At 38.1% G+C, this 21,884-nt stretch overlaps 1 long non-coding RNA gene across 1 annotated transcript in view; it reads right to left on the bottom strand.

Moving 5' to 3' along the window:
• Positions 1–247: 247 nt before the first annotated feature.
• LOC117282473 overlaps positions 248–21,884 on the bottom strand; it is a 216,120-nt gene continuing 194,483 nt past the window's right edge. Inside the window, exons 2-3 of the long non-coding RNA XR_004513219.1 lie at positions 5,727–5,968; positions 248–471 (exon numbers count right to left, since the gene is read on the bottom strand). This is a non-coding gene — a long non-coding RNA (uncharacterized LOC117282473). The remainder of the gene's footprint in view (positions 472–5,726; positions 5,969–21,884) is intronic.

Here is a 21,884-nt window from a genome sequence, read left to right as displayed (position 1 = left end):
ACTAAAATATGTATCTATTATATATATTGTCAAACGTTAAAAATATNCGTGAGGATAATTGAATTTCATGTAAATAGCGGCTCCGGTCTGTCGGTATATATTAAATATGTCGATGAAACCACCGACAAATCTGATCCATTAAGGTTATTTATTTGAGATGATATCTACAATTTCTGTTATGTTTTTTTTCCCAGTGTCAAACCATTTTATACTCAACAATTTGCCGTTGTTAGGCCGGTGGAAAGCTTATAAAAATTACCTGCGCTCTAAGTAAGCAGGAACATTTTAATTGTACTATTCTGTGATGATGGCTTAGCAGGTTTCTTCTCAAGCCGCTTCCCTTAGGGTCCTTCCTCCATATGTGAAACAACGAGTAGCATTGATATCTTGCATGACCACCCAGCGCTCCTAACCACTAGTCTGACTTCAGTGCATGAATGGAACAACCACCAGAACTGCAAGTAACTTTCCCTGAAACACGTGACAAAATCTGTTGCTAGCCTCACGTTACAGATAAGGATTGGCAAAATTCTTGTATGGCTCTGGAAGAAATTTAATAAAGCCGGACTCGGATAAAATAAAATATAATAGAATTCCTGATGCTGAGTGAACAGAAATTTTGAGTTTCGCTNACACGTGACAAAATCTGTTGCTAGCCTCACGTTACAGATAAGGATTAGCAAAATTCTTGTATGGTTCTGGAAGAAATTTAATAAAGCCGGACTCGGATAAAATATAATAGAATTCATGATGCTGAGTGAACAGAAATTTTGAGTTTCGCCAATATACATATTTTGCTAGAGCTAAAACTGCATACGAGAAATTTAACTAGAGTCCACTCCAGATTCAATTTAAGGCATGTTTTAACAGCTTAAACACAAATAACAGCCTAGTACTAGCAGAAAAATGTAAATAGTGAACGTGTCGCATTTAGAGCCAAATAGTAGAAAAAGTGTTGCGACTTTGGCTATATGTGAAATATAACGTGGCACTTGTTGAGTAAATCTAAACAGAATTCACGTCTCGATAAGTATTTTTTTCATTGGTAGTGGGGTGGGACTAAGTCCCTTGTACTGCGGCCACTTCTGGCCTATTGTACCAGCCCCAGATGATAGGTGAGGGTGATGGAGCAATTGGTGGAATGAAGATTGGCAGGGGAAACCGAAGTACTCGAGAAAACCCTCCCCAGCGCCACTTTGTCCATCACAAATCCCACTTGAACAGATCCGAGATCGAACCCGGGCCGCCGTGGTGGGAAGCCAGCGACTAAGCGCTTGAGCTATGGCGCGGCCTTCTCGATAAGTAAGGCAACACTGACCCAAAAGTTAGGCCAAGTACATGATAGAAGTGTGGCACACGGTAGCGTAGTTGGTTCAGGCACTATGCTACAAGCCTTAAGGCCGCAGTTTCGAATCCCGATGAGGTCACTTTTCTTTTCAATTGTCCTAATCCTTCTAGCTGCACTATGGCCCTAGGGTCGAATTAGACTCTAACAGAAATGAGTACCAGGAATCTTCCTTAGGTGTAAAGGGCGGCCAGCGCATAAGGCTGACAACTTCACGGGCATCTGTAAGCCGATTATCTAGAAAATGTGGGAGCTTCGACGTCTCACAAATTTATGGACCTCTACGGCCTGTAACAGGGATAGCTTTACATTTTTCTTTACATGATATAAAAATTGTAATCAAAAACTGAATTGAATGTTGTACACACGTGCCCAAACATTTCATCGCAGGCAGCAAACCCCACCTGTAGGAAACAGTGTGGTGTTGACAGGAATATAATATATATTACAAAAATTGCAGGCCTGTATTAAGGCCGGTTCTCAATAATAGCAATATAATTAAAAGAATTTAATGGTCTTGCTTCATACAGAAAGTACAGAACTAGTATACACACGTAGCGGGCCGAGCTAAACTTCGACTACTTACTCTGCGTAACTTTAAAATTGTTTCATATGCCGTTTATCTTTTCAGTGGTCTGTGTTGAATCTACCTGTTTCATAGCTCCCAGCGTCGAGAAACCAGGTAGACAGAACCTTATTTTTCACACCCAATTCTTTACTAAGTAGTTTTGACAAAGAGTATATAAAAAAGCGTTCTAGCTTCTGTGTCACGCTTTCCGTTTCTTGTCCATGTCAAAGAGCCTCAAGGCAGATAGAAAGCCCGGCTGGTCGACCATGTCTTCAAACTGACGCGTTCGCCCTGGGGCCACGGTCTAAGCGTAGCACACGTCACATCTTGTGTCAGCCCATTTCACACAGAAATAAGAATTTTCTCCCAGAAGCAAGGTTACTGTCAAAATTTTGCAAGGGGGAACTCTGTAGACCACAATAATGTTTAATTAATTTGAAGTGTTTCGTTTATAATTTCGTGCAAGTAGCCATATTGCTATTCCCAAAAGGAATGGAAGGCAGGAAGGATATTACAGTAATTGCAAAAGATGTGAAGCCTCTCGAGTAATTTCGGTACAGTTCTTGTAGATTACGGAAAGTCGTGCAAGACATAGACCAAACAACGAATTAACTGAAAAAAGAAATCTTCATTTTAAAAAAAGAGTGTTTTCTTCTGGTACGTGACGCCCTGTTGTTTAGTTAAAGTTCATCAACGTACTGAAGGAGTATACTGCTTCCATCTTCAGGGTAGAAGGCTATGCCAAACAATTAACCAACAATAATTAAGCAACAAGAAAAATAAAACAAGATGGCTGTCGGCAAGAAGAAAGAAAGAAAGAAAGAAACAGAATTTGTTTGCTGCTTGCTACATCCTGGTTGCTTTCCTCACTTTATCTTCTATCCTGAAGATGGAGGCAATATATACCTTCGAAGCGCCCGTAAACTTCTACCATAATACACCACGTCACACCACAGGAAAAAGCATTCTTCATAGTCGTGGTTGTGAGAATCTTATATCTAACAACAATTCTTTGAAAAAAACATTAATGCAAGTACAAGCCTTTGCGATTAGACTTGATCTCCTTTATACCTTCTATATTTAAAACAAAATACAGGCTTGTTTTATCATTATATATCATTATGTATGCGCCTGAATGCATGCCTTCGCCGTAGCTAATAAAAGCAGAGTCAATGATTAGAGCATGATGTGACAACTCGTAGGAAACTGTATTTAGGAACCAATACATAAAAATCTATTTCACATTAACAAAACTATAATTCCTACTAATAGTAGTACGCACAACAAGACTAAAATTATTTAAATCTTCTTTTTATTATTTTTGTCTTGACATATAAAACCATATTTCCCATCTAATAATTTCTGAGCCAAGGGACAGATATTTTAAATTTAGAACGAAGAGTGCATTAAGATGTAAATTAATATATAGCACCCAATGTTTTTGGAATAAATCGACATATTTCATTATAATTGATAAAGAATATTGTGCCATTGGAGATCACGTTTTACCTTTTAGCTTCTCATTAGAAGTGATACTGATATGACAGCCACGAAAATCTGCAAGTTGTGAACTACAAACGGATTATTTAATATAAATAGTTGAAATTATATGTGGTGCTAGGTACTGGGACGATATGCAACTTCTGTTACACCAAACTATTTTACTACAGTCTGTGGTCTAGTGGTCAGAGTTCCTGGCTACAGATACAGGGTTCGATTCCCGGCGCTATTAGATTTTCTGAGAAGTAGTGGTTCTGGAATATGGTCCACTCAGCCTCGTGAGGATAATTGAGGAGCCATTTCAAGGAAATAAATGCTCCGGTCTAGAAAACCGAAATTAACGCCCTTGGGGATCCGTTGCCCTGACCACGCGACACCCTCTATCAGCAAAAGTTGGCACCATATTTTATAATCGTGTTTTGGGGAAATCCTCTCAGCATTCAATATCTTTATCTTGCCATTCCTGGTTTATATTTTCGTGTATAAAAATATATTTTTGGCGGAATTAGCACTTATTTTCTATTTTTTACAGATATAGCTTTGAAACACATGAACCGAGCAAAAAGAAGGAAACTGTTCTCTGCTTCTATATCATTGGTAGTAAAATTTGTTTTTTATTTATTTAATGAAACTTTCTCAAATGCAGATGTTATAGGCCAATAGGTCAAAGAGCAGTAAGAATAACAACAATTAATTTGAATAAATGATACAAACTCCGTCCGAAGTGCATACAATATATATTATATGTCTTTGATCTTGTTCTCTTCTACACTACATGTTTCGGCCTCTAAATGTTAAATTTTAGACTGAGTGCAGTGTGGCAGCAACGTAAGAGTATACACCTGATGATGGCCGTTAGAGGCCGAAACATGTAGTGTAGAAGAGAGCAAGATCAAAGACATATAATATATATTGTTTGCACTTGGGACGGAGTTTGTGTCATTTATCGTGTAGAGTGAAACAGGATGCTTAAATAAATATTAATTTGAAATGAGGAAGAAAGTGCCGCTGTTGCCTATATTAAAATTTTATTACAGAACTTGACACAAGGAAATCTGACAACTAGGATAACTGTACACAAGCTTTGGCATCTCATCCATGAACTTCGAGATCCAAAGATGGGATTCTAACCGCTACACAGTGACGATAGGTAAACAAGTATTTTACTTTGACGCCACAGAAGAAAAATAAATTAAGCAAGTATGTAATAACACACACTAACTATGAACCAAACCGTCTCAGCATATAGAGTCAATATTATTAAAGATGAATTTGACTTGGTTCATCCCGGTCCGTCTCACAAGCAATAGCATAAAAGGTTTTTAACGCCGTCCAGTGTGATTGATAAATCTTGTGTTTGTAATCTTTCATCCTTTACATGTTTCGATAGGAGCGACCATTTTCGTAAAGAGAAGACGTGTAAATAACACGAACCAAATTGGTCCTAGATTTTAACAAAAAGTTTTTTAAACCATTCCTGTAAATTGGCTAATTATAATAATTTATAAATATTTTAACGAATTCATGTACATCACAGTAATAGTTAAAGGATAATTTTTGGAATTTAGTCAGTTATTAATTAATTCTTCAGCTTGCTTATATCGACAACTAGCTATTTCGTTATTCATCTTCATAGCTGTTATCTTTTCAGTTGGTCATTCTGGTACTTAATCAGATATTTAGTTAGATATCCAATTATCTAGTTTATTAGCCAATTAATTTATTTCTTATCATATAAATACACTAGTTTACTTACTTATCATTAAGAAATTGCTTAACTTAAAAAATTTATATTTGTTCTGTTAGCTGGTGAGTTACATAAATAGTAAACTAGACGTTTAATTGCCGGTCACGGTAGCTGAGCGCTCTAAGGCATGTACTGTCTTCGCTCCCTTGGAAAGCGGGATCGTGGGTTCGAATCCCACTCAGGGCATGGATGTTTAGTTCGTGTGTGTGCGTTTTTCTTTGTTTGTGTACAGGTAGAGGCCTTGCGACGAGCTGATCACCCGCCCAAGGAGTCCTACCGAATGTGTAAGATCTAGAAAAACCGAAGTGAACGGAGAAGTTCATGGAGGTAGGCCTAGGCCCACTGGGGCTATAGTGCCAAGGGGAAAAAAAGACGTTTAATTAGAAACTCAGATTTATGAGTGACTTAATTTGTTGATTACCTAGTCAGCTAGTTATTTCATTCGTTTATTATCACGTTATGTAATTACAACTTTCACTTGATTTTAGCGAATATATTAGATAGTTATTTTGTTGGTCAGGCAGCTCGTTAACTATTTCGTTAGTTATAGTTTTTATAATCGTCACCTTAATTTCAGGAGCGCTATTCGTCCGATTCCGAAGAACCACGTGTGGCGGCCACGAGGTGGGGGATCGCCGCGACGCCGGTTGACGCTGAGTCGGAGTCGGCTCCGGGAGGAAGGCTCCGCCCCTAGTGAGCGAGGAGGCAGCGCCGAGAGCAAGTATGGCGACGCCCGCCAAGAGCCAGTCGATGTTTCGGCCGGAGTAGGAGCAACTTCACAGCAGAAGTACGTGAGGTAAAACACAACCTGTTAGGAACGGAACCTAGATCACATATAAGCACGTGTTCATCGTGAGATGAATGTGGTTTATTCTGCATGAGGAGAGACGGAAAGCAAGGATAGGCATTTAGTCAAAAATAGTATACTTAGACATATTTGTTTTCCCTGAATACAAGACTGGTTTTCTTACTTGTTATGGCTTCTGGAAATTTTCTCTGATGAGAATTTAAAAATTTATGAGATAAACGAGAATGAATGTAACAAGACTGTAGATAACTATATGCACAGTTTATTTTGGTGAATTTCTTTAGAACAAAGAAAATCAGAGAAAAAACGTAAACAAAGAAAATCAGAGAAAAAACGTAAACAAAGAAATCTGAATAAATTCATTGCTAAAAAACAGTGTAGCATAGACGTAACGAAATGACACAAATGTTTTATTTGACTCATGAATATATAATAATACGTACTTTATAATGTCATTTTGGCTAGAAGTACACATCAGTCCTATGATAGGAGGAACAGCTTTGAAAATAAAAACATCTAATCCTTTGGGATTCTGCAAGGAATGGATTTTAACTTCGTAGTACAGGATGACACTTCTATAACAGACAGTGTGTTTTAATGCTACATGTTTAATTCTAGCTTTAGAAGTTCAGTTACCTCCCGAGCTGAAGTTGTTCTAACGTTTCGGTGCATATTGCAATTGTCACCTTCAGGACGAGTGAACCGAATATATGATACGGTCTCATATATAGTTTATGGATTGTGATGTAGTTAATAACGAAAAATGAACATAAAAGTAATATTGTCAGGTGTAGGGGTGGTACGCGCGACAAAAATGAAGTTGCCTGGCTATACACGTTACAATTTCACTGTATAAATCCCTGCAGATAACACAAGTATCAATTGAGTTATTCCTATATTATGTGAGGAGTTACAACAAATTTCATGAAGTGAAAATACGTATTCCTCTTTAATCTACTTAATCGTTGCTCATAGCGCAATAATTAAACATATATCTGCCGTTTCGAAAGTATTCGTACAAAACCGCTAAATACTTCTACTAACTTGAAAGATATAGTATTTGTATGAAGTATTTTTACTGGTAGTGGGGTGGGACTAAGTTCCTTGTACTGCGGCCACTTCTGGCCTATTGTACCAGCCCCAGATGATAGGTGAGGGTGATTTTGGAGCAATTGGTGCAATAAAAATTGGCAGGGGAAACCGAAGTACTGGGAGAAAACCCGCCCCAGCGCCGCTTTGTCCACCAAAATTCCATTTGACCAGATCCGAGATCGAACCCGGGCCGCCGCGATGGGAAGCCAGCGACTAACCGCTTGAGCTATGGCGCGGTCCTTGTAGGAAGTAACTAAAAACAGAACAAAATTTCGTAATGGGAAATTTCATAATTACATCTCTTCTCTTGACACTCTCCAGATGAGTAAGCCAAGTAGAACACGATGAGCGAGACATGTAACGCTCTTGCAGAAAAGTAAGAAGAGCTTTTTACACCTGCTGAGAAACATGAAGAAATCACTCGGTATTTTCTTCTGTTGCTCCAGCTTGGAGAATAGGACATTCATGAAACGTTCTTTTCTCTTCAATTTCTTAATGCTTGAAAGGGGAATCAGCCCGTCGCAAACACAGAATAAACTCAAACAGATAATAATGCCTTGAGTGGGATTCGAATCCACGACCCCAGTGTTAGAGAGAGCGGAAACATTTCGTGCCTTAGACCGCACGGCCACTGTGTTCGGCGATCACTTGCTATAAGGGAATTAAACGGAAAAGTGGAATTAACATGGCTTTAGAAACATAAGGTACGATTGTGTGGACTGGATACGACTGGTTCAGAATAGATCTAACATCAGGCTTTTCTGTAAACACAGTGTTGAATGTTCCAGTTCCTTAAATTTAGATAATTTCTTCACCAGCTGGTTAACTACTAACTTATGAGGTCCAGTACCATGACGTAAGTTAGTTAACTAGTTAACTAGTTAACTAACGAATGACAATTGACATGTAATTTGACAATCTGACTGTAAATGACATCTCCTCATCTGGCTTCATGCGTCTCATTTACTTTAGACCATTCAAGTGCTTATACTGACGCACATTCGTCAGACTTTTCGAATAAGACTCCAGTATATAGTAACTTACAGCATATTATCCGCATAAGCTGATCAGAATCTATATATAGTAATTATTGATATTAAAATATCTTAAACGTGTTTCAATAAGAATTACAGTAACCCAGTGAGTATACTGACTGCTTACTGGCAGGATGGAGATTCAGATATTTTAAACGGTAAAATATTTCTGTTCACGAACAATTCCAGACCTTTTTTTAGAACTCGCCAGTTATCAAAGTGGTTCCGGGAACACTATCCGCGGGGCTAAAGCGGCAGTGGATTTAAACCTCCATTCACCAATGTTGATTAATAAATTATTTTGATAAATCTGACAGTCTTTGTCTTCATGTGTTTCAACATCATGGCGTCACGTTTAGATTCGATGTTGATCTCATATAATCCAGTTTCAATCCATTAAATATAATATTTTTATCAATATTCCAATATTAGTAGCTATGTGGTATGTGAACGTTTTGTGTGCCCATGTTTCCACTAACTGAATCATACACATCAATGTCGTAAGACGTGTATTAATCAAACGGAGGTTTGAGAATAAATCAAGCTAGGTGTCCAATGAAGCAGGCTTCCTTTATAATCATATTTATCTAAAGAAAAAAAAATAACAAATTTCAGAAACATAGTGCTTTCAAAGGGCAAGAAAATTGGACATCAGAATAATAATTTTAGACAATGTGTCACACCAAAGTCAAAAACCTTTAAAATTTATTCAGTTTAAGTAGGTATATTACTTGAAATTCAAACAGATTGTTCCCGTAATGTTTCTACTGCAGGTCCATTAGTGACATAAATTCATATTTCACATGATTTAGGTTTCTTGTCGTCAGTCATATGTGCCTTTCAACTATTAAAGAAACACACTTCCCTGCCTTTCTCCTGTAAGTTGACATTTGCTATCCTCCAGCTGTCTACTAAGACCCCTTCAGAAAACACAGAATTATTACACGTGGTCACAGAATGCTACCATGAATGAATTTCAGCTTTCAGTAATAAGAGTTACGTTCTAAGACGAAGGAGAATTAGGTAAAAATTAGTTAGGTAAAAATTACAAAAAGGAAGGAAAAAGAATAAAATGGTGACAAATAGAGAAGAAAGAGAGGAAACAAGGGTGAGATAGATGGTGATAACCTATCCTTGTGTTCGATCTAGTAACTTGGTAATTCCAACTGCCAGTTTAGGTCCTGGCCACTTACAGACATTTCTTCATTTCCTTCCGTCCAACGCCTCTCGTCTCCCTCCTGTCACAGTAAGCATCCTAAGATTATCATCCTCTATTCCACCCATCCATCTCAGTTTTGGTCTTCCAACTCTTCTTCATCCATCTGGCTTTTACGAAGTTGAGCTTTTTAACAGGATTATCGTCCAACATTCGGAAAACATTGCCTGCCCGTCGTAATCTGCCAATGTTTATAGTTTCAAAATATCAGATTGAGAAAATAAAAAACAAAGACTTTGTGGCCTATAGTCCACAAGCGAACTATACCGACCGAGAGACCGCCGCTTGTCGGCGAAGTTAGTGCCAACTTTAACGGATAGAGGGTGTCGCGTGGTCAGCATAACGGATCCCCACAGCCGTTAATTTCGGTTCTCTAGAACGAAGTCTCTATTTCCTTGAAATAGTTCCTCAATTGTCCTAACGAGGCTGAGTGGATCCCGTTCCAGACCTATTACTTCTAAGAAAAACTGGTAGCTCCGGGAATCGAACACGGAGATTATGTATCTGTACCCAGGAACTCTGACAACTAGACCACAGAGAGGCTGTCAGAATCAGAAAATAGTTGATATAATTTATTGTTATATCATACACGCCGGAATCCATTCACGTACAGTGAGCCAAATGTCCTTCGAAGCATCTTCAAGGCACCGTCAAAGTCTCCTAATTACTTGTAGTTAAGTACAACTCGGTAATTCATTGCGATTAAAATATTAATCGTCACACTTCTTCTCTCCTCCTCCTCCTCCTCCTCCTCCTACTACTACTACTACTACTACTACTACTACTACCACTATTACTACTACTACTACTACCACCACCACCACTACCACTACTACTACTACTGCTGCTACTACTACTACTGCTACTGCTGCTGCTACTACTACTACTACTGCTGCTGCTACTGCTGCTGCTACTACTACTACTACTACGTCATTTCGACGATCCTGTCTTCATAAATTGCGTCTACACTTTTCCAGAATTTAACTCGTCGATTATCATTACCATCATCATCATCATCATCATCATCAAAAACAACACATTTATCAGCGTGTACATTTAAGAGGTCTTTAAGACCTTTTCTTACAAATCTCAAGATGGTCTTCATATCTCCACCGACGCTCTGGTTGTCCTAATTTTCGACGTCCCTAAATTCCATAACGGAATGCCAAATATTTATGGCTGTCGGTCTGTCTCCAATCGCCTCCAGTTTTGTTGCTGTCATTGTAACACCGCAACAATATTTGTATTAACAGTCGTTCTGTCATGATAATATCAGTCTTCTCAAAGAATGTAACTCACTTAATTCAATTTCATAATATCTGACAATTTAAATGTAATTCTCTCGATGGAAATTATGCATGTAAATAGATGACTACATTCTAAAATTACCTAAGGATAGCCTCACAGGTTTACTGAAGCATTTGTATAGAGTTGGCCTCACAATGCTTCCGAGGATTCCTTGCTGGTTTATTATTCTGTTTCTAGTGATGTAACTGCAGAGTCCATCATGTTACCATTTACGGCATGTTCACATTCAACGTTTTCTTCTTCATACAGCTAGTTAATTTTGGGTCGATTCCACTTATTGCCCTCATAAACGCTGTTAATGATATAGCATTCTTTCATGTCGTTTGAATTTTGAATCTAGAAGTCTTCCTCATGACGCAACAGAAGGAATACATTTCCGGAAAACCGTCTGTATGCAAATTCCGCACCTAATTATAGTTTTCATCCATCAGGAAATAATGACACACATTAAGAGCAACATGAATTGCCTCCCGTGCTTCATACAGAGTGAATTTAGTGGATGACTGAGATATAGAATTAAAACAATTAATTGTTTAAAAGAAAAATAAAATTAATATTTTTTTTCCTTGGCGCTACAGCCCCAGTGGGCCTAGGCCTACCTCCATGAACTTCTCCGTTCACTTCGGTTTTTCTAGATCTCACACATTTGGTAGGACTCCTTGGGCGGGTGATCAGCTCGCCGCAAGACCTCTACCTGTAGACAGACACAGAAAAACTCACACAAACATCCAAGCCCTGAGTGGGATTCGAACCCACGTTCCCGGCTTCCGAGCGAGCGAAGACAATGCATGCCTTAGACCGGTCGGCTACCGTGACGGGCAAAATTAATATTATTGCAGCAAATTCCAAAGACTCAACAACTCTAATGTCAAAGGCAGCCACTGGACACGACCTTCAACTAACTACATCCGTCACTCAATCTCGAAAATTACGTCCCTAACATTCATCTCAATGTTATCCTACCATTCCTTTCTCAGTCTTCCAATAGGATTTGGCACCAACAATCTGTAAATAGATTTCAAAATAAATTTAAAATATTTTATAAGTATTTTACACCTTTAAAATACAGTGTGTAGCAGCATGGCAAAGGGACAGTAGCTTCCTCTACAACTTGTAGATCTGATGCTGGCCAGTTGGGCCGAAACCAGCAGTGTTACAATAATAGGAATAGACGAATACTTTCTAAGTGTTTCGCGAAGTTTCACAGGAACGCTGAGAAGTGTGTGTTAATTTAGCTTTCAAATAATATTAAGTGAGGACTAAAGCCGCGCCATAGCTCAAGCGGTTAGTCGCTGGCTTCCCGCAGCGGCGGCCCGGGGTATGATGAAGTGGGATTTGTGGTGGACAAAGTGGCGCTGGGGCGGGTTTTCTCCGAGTACTTCGGTTTACCCTGCCAATCTTCATTCCACCAAATTCTCCATCATCATAATCACCCGTGGCAGGTATAATAGGCCAATCAGTGGCCGCCGTACCGAGTGGACCCAGACTCCACCCCCCACTAAACGAAGTGAGGACTACAAATTATTAAGATTTGTACTATGCAATTTTATCCTTCTGTTCGCCCGTCCGCCGTAGGTTCTCAGTCGTAGAATACAACAGGGACAGTTATAGAATTTCATAAGTTAAAAATGAAAGATATAGGACACACCTTTGAACGAAATTGATCTTCTTGAATCAACAGGAACGTGTGTGTATGTGTGCTTAAGAACCACTACTTTCTCCTGCAATAAGCAGGTGCATTGAGCAAGTGTAAGTGTAAGTAACTGCAGACATTCCGTTGCGCTGAACCTCAACAGAGACCTCGCGCCGCGTCGCACCGAGCTACGATGTGGGTTGTCTCTGCGCATGGTGACCGCAGACTTTGGGTCCCTTGAAGAAGCCGAGACGATGAGATAGCGGTAAGGGTGGCAGGAATCGTTTAAGGAAAGCGGAAACACTCTAAGACACTGCCTATACGCTTTTGACGTCTAGGGAGAGCGACTGTTTGTCTTTGTGTTTCGATATATTTCTTAGATCTGATACGTAGGTCTGTACAGAGTTTAATGGAAAAAAAAAGTTAATAAAAGAGCTAGCCTAGACCTTGCCATAGCTCTGACGGTTAGTCGCTAGCTTCCCACAGCGGTGGCCCGAGTTCGAGCACGGGTATGTTCATGTGGGATTTGTGGTGGACAAAGTGGCACTGGAATAGGTTTTCTCCCAGTATTCCGGTTTCTCCTGCCAATCTTCATACAACCAGTTGCTCCACAATCATCATCATCATCATCATCTATCATCTGGGGCTGGTACAATAGGCCAGTAGTGACCGCAGTACCAAGTGGACTCAGTCTCACCCCCTAAGGATAAAAAAAAAGAACTAGCGTCGGAAACGTTGAGGTACATTGAAGTAAAATGTCCTTTTTAACTTGCGTTGATTGAATTCGAATTTTCCCGAACTGTGGGTTGTTGTAAACATGAAGATCTTCCGTTTCTGTAGTGCGGGAAAATTTCTTGACCAGCTAAGAAACTATCAATATATCAAAGAAGATCCTGCACCATGTGGTGATAGCAATTTGCTGTCCTCGGCGATGACGCAGAATAAGGAATTGGGTTTCTCAAACAATGGTATCCAAATTGTCAATATTTTCATTGAAGTTTGTCCACGTCCATGATTATTCTGTGACTTAGAGGCCGTCCGGTAGTCCATTCCTCCATCTTACTGCTTGTATGAATAATGATCCAAAAAAGCCAAAATCGGGTCGGTTTCCGGGGACAAGCAGCAACAATTCTACATTCAGTTACATTTAATATTATGAACATTATAGCCTACATGTTATGTAACTTAACTATGTGGCATCATATTTTCTAGTTCCACTTCATTTAACTCTTTGAAATTTAAAATAAAGATTTTAGTTTTCTTTATTGAAGTTGCCAGATCCTAAGTTAAGTAGATCGTAGGCATTCGGCCACATGTAACAACAATTAAAATATTATCAATCTTCTGGAATGAAGCAAAATAAGTCCTCCTGATAGTCAATATTAATCAAAATTTCAGCATTTTACGTTGTTGAGTGTGTAGATGGTAAATGGGTACCACCATTTTAGCGGGATTTGTTGCTTCCTTCTTCAGGGTATAGCATCACGGAGGCAGCAATTTCCTCCGAATATTTTGACACATATCCACGAAATTAAATTGTGTCACGTTCCAAAAGAATATAAACTCATTTTTTAAATAAATATTTAATTTAGTATACGGTTACATTCAACATGCAGCCTCAGAATTTCTCTATAAATTATGTATCTATTTCCAGTTCTAAGATAAATATTTACGGTTTCAGCACAGTTCTTACTGAAATATATCATCACAAACTATTTGCTAATCGAAAGCGTTGTCATATAGTACAGCACAGTAAAATGAAATATATTCTTGGTCGTTTTATTACATTTGCCTTTTGGTCTTTTATGAAAGTTGTCAAGACGAGCTTCGGTCATGCAGTAATCCACATGAAAGAAGCTCAGAAACCGTTACTGGAGACCGAACGACTCTGTGAGACATCTTCAATGCTTTAATACCAAACTATTCTGCAAGGAATAATGTCCATGCAGCAGGGTTTTGCTAAGGAAACTGTGGAGTCAATCTTAGATTTCCGTTAACTATAGCAAGTTGAAGCAACTAAGAAGAGGAACCCCATGAAGGCGGCTTCGAGCAACCAGCAAACTGAGATGGTGGCTTGAGGCAACAGAACAGCTGTAGCACGAACTAACAGCTTGGCTTTAGGCCTGAGGCAATTACCACGCTCCAAATATTTTTCGATTTTAAATTTATTCATTAACATGTGAACAAAATCACGAGCAGATTGTAATGTTTCATATACAATTACAGAAATGCCAATTGTTGTTATGCATCAGTTTTAATGGGAATAAAACAATTATTGAATTTCAACTGGATATTGTTAGAACCAAATATCTTCTAACGCAACTAACCTCAATAACTTCAGAAGTTCTGAAATGACAGCTTCATGTAGATCTATTCTAAAATACTGAACAATATGCATTAAGTGATAGTTTTATTCTAGAAATAATATTTCGGCAAATGTTGAGCAACAACTGCCGCTAAAATCTACTGTTGCTAATCATAATTGCTTCTCTTACACAGCAACAACTCAACAGTGACAGAAGCGCAAGCCTTACTCTGTTATTTATAAGGACGCTCGCTGAATATCTTGGAAATTATAGGAAGTAATAAATTGGTATATATGGACATGCAGCAGATAATTTTCCCGAGAATTACCTCAGTTTCGGAGAGACAATTCACACTTATTCTCCAGTATTGTTTAGAGTTGAAAGGCAGAGTATAAATTTTGAAAGTCTAAAACAATTGCTTCTTGTAAGTCGCAACGGCTTTGACGCAATAAGTAGAAATAATCAGGCCCTATATCTTAACGATTCAAGATCAAGTTTAGTAAAGTAATCATTTAAAAGTGCAAACTCTGTAAAAGAGGCAAGGACTTCGGATTAGGATCCATTAAGTTTACTTCCCTGTTTGACAGACATCCAGTCTCACATGTTTCGAGCGCTTTGTGTTACAAACGAAAGCAGCGGTATTTAACTCACGGGCTGGACAGCTGAACTCATGATGGGATGATCTACTGGTCAAATCAGAATTCTTTTATTATTTTCATTTATGTATATTTTACCTGTCATCAACATCATCATCATCATCATCATCATCATCATCATGTAATGCCTCAGGCTTTGGAAGAACTTACATCCGTATTTTGCCTGCCGACTTGGTAAATCTGTTAGACAAATTCAAATATCTTCACAGTTGCCATGTTTATAATTATTTAGTCGAAAGCAATATTCCATGCAATACTTCTACATATCATTATCAACTCTCTATATAAAAATTTAAAATGTTTAAATGTTCAATGTTAATGTTTAAAATGTTTACAAGTCTACAAACTTCTGAATTTCGCTCCAAATTCAGAAATTCGTGTGTTCGTCCTGTTCTTGTTTACGATTGTGAGAACTGAAAAATTTCCAAAGTTGAGATGGCCTTAAATGACACGTTTCATAAAAATCGGTTAATTTGTTCAAGCCGTTGAATCAAAAACACTCTGAATAGTGATCTCTTATGCTTAAACCTCTTTTGGTTCCTGAAAAGAGAAACTAGACTAAAAAATACTTCATGGCATTCACAAGGAAATAAGAACAGGGTTTTGACGATCCTGAACTCAATCCCATAATAGTTTACTGTATTTAAATACATTTGTTTATTTACTTAAAATTTGGAAAGGGTTATTCCTAGACTCGTCTTTCTATCATAAATATTTTTCGAGCTCTCGTTATAGAAATATCGGAATCACAATGTATATATGCATACGGCTGCTAATATAAGGACTGCAGATCTTTCACAGTTTGACAATTTCTTCAACTGTTTTCCTTAAAAATCAGCTCCACACACAGGAACAAATTCTTGTTTCTGAAGCTAGTGGTAGTAATGTGATCTGTATCGAGTAAAAAACAGTATCAATTTAAATGAATTTCCACAATCCAAAAAACACAACACCCTGTACTCTACTCCCGTATTCTCATTTCTACATTGTACTATTTTTATTTCCGTCTGCCTCTTTCTCCGTTCTTCAAATAACTTACAATTCAAAATGGTTGAATTAAAATCTACATTTCCGAGTCAGATAAATCAGATGAACCTGCTGGATCTATATATAACCCTCCTTCTGTGCCCTCTGGCTGAAGGCTATTGTCTTAATCTAAGTGTTGTTACGTGTAGCAGGATGTATGGGCCGTCCTGGTCCATTAAAGATTACGTCAGTATCCAAACACTTTGAATCAGTGTACTATATATACTATCGTAATTAATAATACGGTATTCTGTGCTATGCTGTAGCTCTGTATATTTATATACAGAACTATGTAATGTAAAATTGTAAAAATTGTAATGTAAATATTCACTGCAATGAGAAGTTCCAGCATAACACGGCTGTGCGTAAACTTATAGCGAAACAGACATAGGTCCCTCTTGCGTTTAGGAGCAGAAATATGCAAAAAAGTTGAACGTGAACATAAATGAAGAGAGCGTATCCTTGCAATACAGGAAGCTCTCATATTGGCTGTACCTTCAGCACTTGTACTCAGATCTAATTCATATTTTCCTCATATACTTTTAACATAATTTTTACTTATTTGTTACAAACACTTCTCCAAATGCACAGTTAACAAAAACAGCATCAGATATTACTCATATCTATCAATAAAACTCACAGGAAACTTAAATTCTTAATATTCTTCTGGAACATACTATACTGATTGATTTAAAGTGGCTGCAACGAGGAACTCTGTTACCTTTCGCAATCAGAACAATGACGAAGTTACGAAAAAATGAAAATAACTATTAACTCAAAATTTGAAACGTAAGATAAATAATGGTCTGTTTAATTTGATACTTACAGAATTAATTTATTGCAGTTTTGTGTTGAAAAAAAAAAAGCTAAAGGTGAAACTATCCTTGTAAGAGGCCGTGAAGTAAGTCCCACAGTGTTGTGAGACGTCGAGGCTCCCACATTTTTCTCTAGCCAGTCGGCTCAATGGTAGTAAGGTTGTCAGCCTTACGCCCCGGCCGCCCTTTACCCCAAGTAAGAATCCTGGTACTCATTTCTGTTAGAGGCTGAGTAGACTCAAGGGCCATAGTGCGACTGGAATGATTAGTTAAATTGAAAAATCCAGAAAAATAAAATTTTATTTTTCTCCCATTGTAATTAATGTCTACAAGAGGTACGGTGTCTTCTAGACATTGAATATATAATAATTTTTACTTCATAGGGCTTTATATTAATGTTCCGTGTAAGACGATGCGTGTCGAGACACAACGATACAAACCGCAATGGGGTAACTTAGCTTCTGCTCTGTAGGTAACATCATGACTGACATGCCCACAATTGAATACCGCAATGCATTCTCATTTGTTTTCTGTTCACATGGCTTACTATGGCCACCAGTTACGCAAAAGTTTTCTACATTTTTCAACAGTTATTGATCCATTTCACCCCCATTGTGATAGACATTGTTAATTATATAAAATAGTCTAAAGGAAAAAGGGGTTTGAGAGAAAGAAAGAACAAAGGGGTAAATGACAGGAAGATAGATTAGAAAAGAGAGTATAATGAAGGACGAAAATACAGAGAGAGAAAGAAAAAATATGTCATAAAATGTACTAGAAAAATTGTAAAGAATTTTATCCAGACCACCACCACTGATACACAAACTAAACTATAAATTTATAGCGATAACCAATTAAATAATGACAAGGTTACAACCAAACCCTGAAACGTAGCGTGTTCTACATATATTTCAGATTATGTACAATGTCTAATATGATTGACGTTTAGGAAGTTTTATGCTAACAAAAGAAGATATTAATCATATTTCTAAAAACAAGGCTGATCGTGTACGGTTCATATTAAGGTAAAGTTGTCCCTGTGCTTAACTAACTAAGCACTACGCCTTGAAGACGTATGGGGGAGTGGATGTATAGATCCACGTTTTCCTGACCTCGGCGCTATTTGGAGATGAGTGTTCATATTAAGCCCCGGCCGCTTTACCTCCGGGAAAGAGACCTCGGTACCAATTTTATAGAAAGTTTGGTGAATCCCAGAGCCTGTCTGGACAACATGGAGAAGTGAAAATTCTTGACCCCACCCGGGACTGTAACTCCGATCTCTCGGTCATCAGCCTGTAACCAGTCGCTATGCCGACTGCGTTATCCCAGCCCCGTAGGGTTCATATAACTGGAAATATTTAATAAATTTATGAAAATTAATAAAAGCAATTCAATTTTTTTTGAAAAATTAAAGGAAGAAACTGAAAACTTTACTTAATCCTTCAATAAAATATGACAACCACAAGTGCTCAAAATATTTCACCACTATCACACTGTTTTAAGTAGTTCATCATGCAAAATTGTTCCAAAATTCGTCCAAAGACAGCTTCTGTAATTCTGGGCTTGAGTCGCACTGCCATATGAGGAGTTCACATCTTCCCACCCCTCACATACGACACCAAAAACGTGCAATTAACCTGAGAGATTAGTTCAGAGCTTCCACTCTACAATTTTGTTCCAGAGGTATCCCAGTAAACTCTCAGCCAGGATGCCAGGTGTCCTTGTTCAGATTTCTCGTAGATCCTTGCCTGTTCAGTACAGAATTTATTTTCATACCCTGACGTACTGAGGTCCCATTCATGATATCTTCACATCTTATTCCAAGCCGTGTAATTCTCTGGATTTGCATAAGTGATAATACAACTTCAATAATTCTTTTTCTTTCTGGTTTTCGAAAAGGCTCTCTTATCATAAAATTTGTTTAAATTCTTGGTATGTCACGTAGAACACAAAATAAGATTAAGCCTCGTATTATCTTACCCATTTAATTTGAAGTGACTGAGATAAATGATCGGAATTGATCAAAATAAGAGTGGCTAGGAAGGCAGAAGAAAGTGGGAGACATGACTGAGAAGAATGGGGAAGAAAGGGAACGATTTAAGAAAGTTGATACTAAAGAGATGGAGGCAAAATGCAGATAAAAGAGAAGAATGGAATTCTGCAACAAAGAAAACCAGTATTCTTAGAGGACCATCGAGTCTGCAAGTTTACCAGTTTAGTTTCTTTCAAGATGGAAGTAACAGATGTGACATACACCAGTGATGCATCAATTCAGGAGATATCACATTGTCTTGCAAACTATAGGCAAGGCTGTTCAGGGGTTCAGCCACAGTGAAAGCCATAAAAGATCAAGAATGAAGAATACTGCTAATTAAAACGAAGAAAGCGAATGTGTAAACACGGAGAGACAGGAGGAACGAGAGAGAGAGAGAGAGCCTGTGAGTGAGAGAGGGTTAAACACCTTGAGTACGAAGGTTGTTGTGACAAGCATCTCGGCTATACGGGTCGTCGCTTCTCACAGTCTCCAACAGGTAAAACCCACAAGCATGTGGAAATTTCATGCCCTTGGCTTCAATCTTAAAGATGAAACGTAACTTACTCTATAAACTGTAAAGTGTTTCTTGAACAGCTGGCATTTGCTCCGGTGATCAAGAAATTCCATGCTGACCTGATCCCCATAAGCTCTACTATTCTAGTACAAGATTCATTTCAGTGCAGCCAACTCATCTACGCTCAGTCGTACCAACTTGTCTATTCCCTTCAGTTTTTCAGATTAAAATCTCATTTCTATTGTGCATGTTACATGTACTGCCAATCTCATCATTTTAACCCCCCTAATAATTATATTCTAAAGAGTACAAATTATAACACACTCTGTTATAAAAGTTTAATCATCCTCAAGTCACGTCCTTCCTCTTCAGGCCAAGCAATTTTTTCTGAACACTAAATACTCACACAAACCTAACTTACGGTATTCTGCTACAGTGACAGAAAATCTTATATCACTCGCCCATTGGATATAGGAAGTGCCAAGAAACCTGCCTAAATTCTAACGTCTTGTGTGAAATTTCGTAACATTTTACTTTTTAAGGCAGGGCGTCCGTGAGCCCTGCGCCCCCTCGCCAAGTTTGAAGACCATATTTTGGCTGTTGTTATACACTATAATTTTGTCTAAGACATATTTGAGGGTCATCTTTATCGGATAATGATATAGGTCGTTAGGTTATAATTAGAAATTTACACTTTACTTTTAACGTTCGACTGGCACCAGAACCGCCTTCGAACGCATAACACCCTTGCTCCGCATGGTTGCCTACTTAAAGTACGGTTTAAAATTGAACTCAGTGCAGATCCAGGAGCATAAATGGTTAATCTGACGTCTGCCAGCCGCGGAAACGTATGAAATGAAGAGAAATCTGCTCCAGTCTTCAAGTCATACTGATGACTTGAATATTTCTGAGAATCACAATTGATCAGAAATTTTCATAGGTAAATTCAATATCCTCTTTAAATGTATGATCTGTACTAACTTTTAATTGAGTTACTCTGCGTAACCGAGTCCAAAGGTCGCAGGTGAATCAATAATCTACAGCTGTTTTTTTTATTATTATACGATTTGAATTTGGTATTAATATACAGACTTCTACTTATTAATTCGTGTGTATCAAATTTAAATTTAGTATAGGCCTAGATCTTTGCGAATTGATGAATAATTAATGCAGATACAAATTGAGCCTATTGTGGCAAAGCTCCTAGCTTTTGTAGTGACTGAATTGAAGCTGCCTGTTTCATTTCGTGTTACTGTGTTACATTACTTAATTAAACTCTTGCGTCATATACCGATCACAGTGGCCGTGCAGTCTAAGCCATGAAATGTCTTCACCGCACTCGAACACTGGAGTTATGGTATTGAATCCCACTCAAACCATTGATGTCTGTCCGCATTTATTCTGTATTTCTGTTGTCCTGTGTAGGTAACAACTTCGCGAAGGCCCGATACCCCGTCCATGGGGTCCTACCGATTATCCAGGACTAAGAAACTGAAATGAAACAAAGCATTTCACAGATGCCCTATGATCCTTAGTGGGGGCAACAGGAATAATAGACTAATTTCCTCACATTACTCAGATTCTAGTAAAAAATGTTATAATTCAATATAATATTCAGACTAATTATACTTACGACCAGTAAATAAATAATATTATTAATTTAACGAGGAAAATAGTCTGAGAGTTATAAACAAATTGGTTATGAAATCTGTTTTCATCGTGAGAAAACCCGACATACTCTAAATTGTTGTCTGCAATATATATATACACCCACAGAAAATATATTTCTCTTCGCGATTAGCTTCTTCGTAATCTGCATCTGTTTCCATAGGAACTGGTGCTTTTCGGAGCACCTGGGAAGTTGTAGTCCCTTCCCCCACACGTTATATATATTTTTGCGAAAGAAAGAGTAAGTATTACATACTCGTAAGTTGTAGATTCTAAGCGTTTGGATGCCAGCTGCTGGATACATCTTTCGGGTGGGACTTTTTTCTTGTACTGCAACATTATGTAGTACACTATGTAATGAACAGGAAGAAGATTAGCTAATCAAAGCGTGTCTCTTCCATCGGTTTATTGGTGTGAAGCAGCAGCAGATGTTTATAAAGAAGAGACCATTTGGCGGAGTACGATGAATTGCAGGGTAGTCAACAAAATGGAACAAGAAATTGCCGGTCCACCTTGAAGGCGCTCTCTTAGAATTCGCTCCACCGTGTAGTTTTTAATATGTCAAATAGTGACCGTAAATGAACTTCGGGTACCATGGACAAAAAAAAAAATT

Source organism: Cryptotermes secundus, unplaced genomic scaffold, assembly GCF_002891405.2.
Source record: "Cryptotermes secundus unplaced genomic scaffold, Csec_1.0 scaffold320, whole genome shotgun sequence".
Classification (NCBI taxonomy): domain Eukaryota; kingdom Metazoa; phylum Arthropoda; class Insecta; order Blattodea; family Kalotermitidae; genus Cryptotermes; species Cryptotermes secundus.
This window is presented reverse-complemented; position numbering and strand designations above follow the sequence as displayed.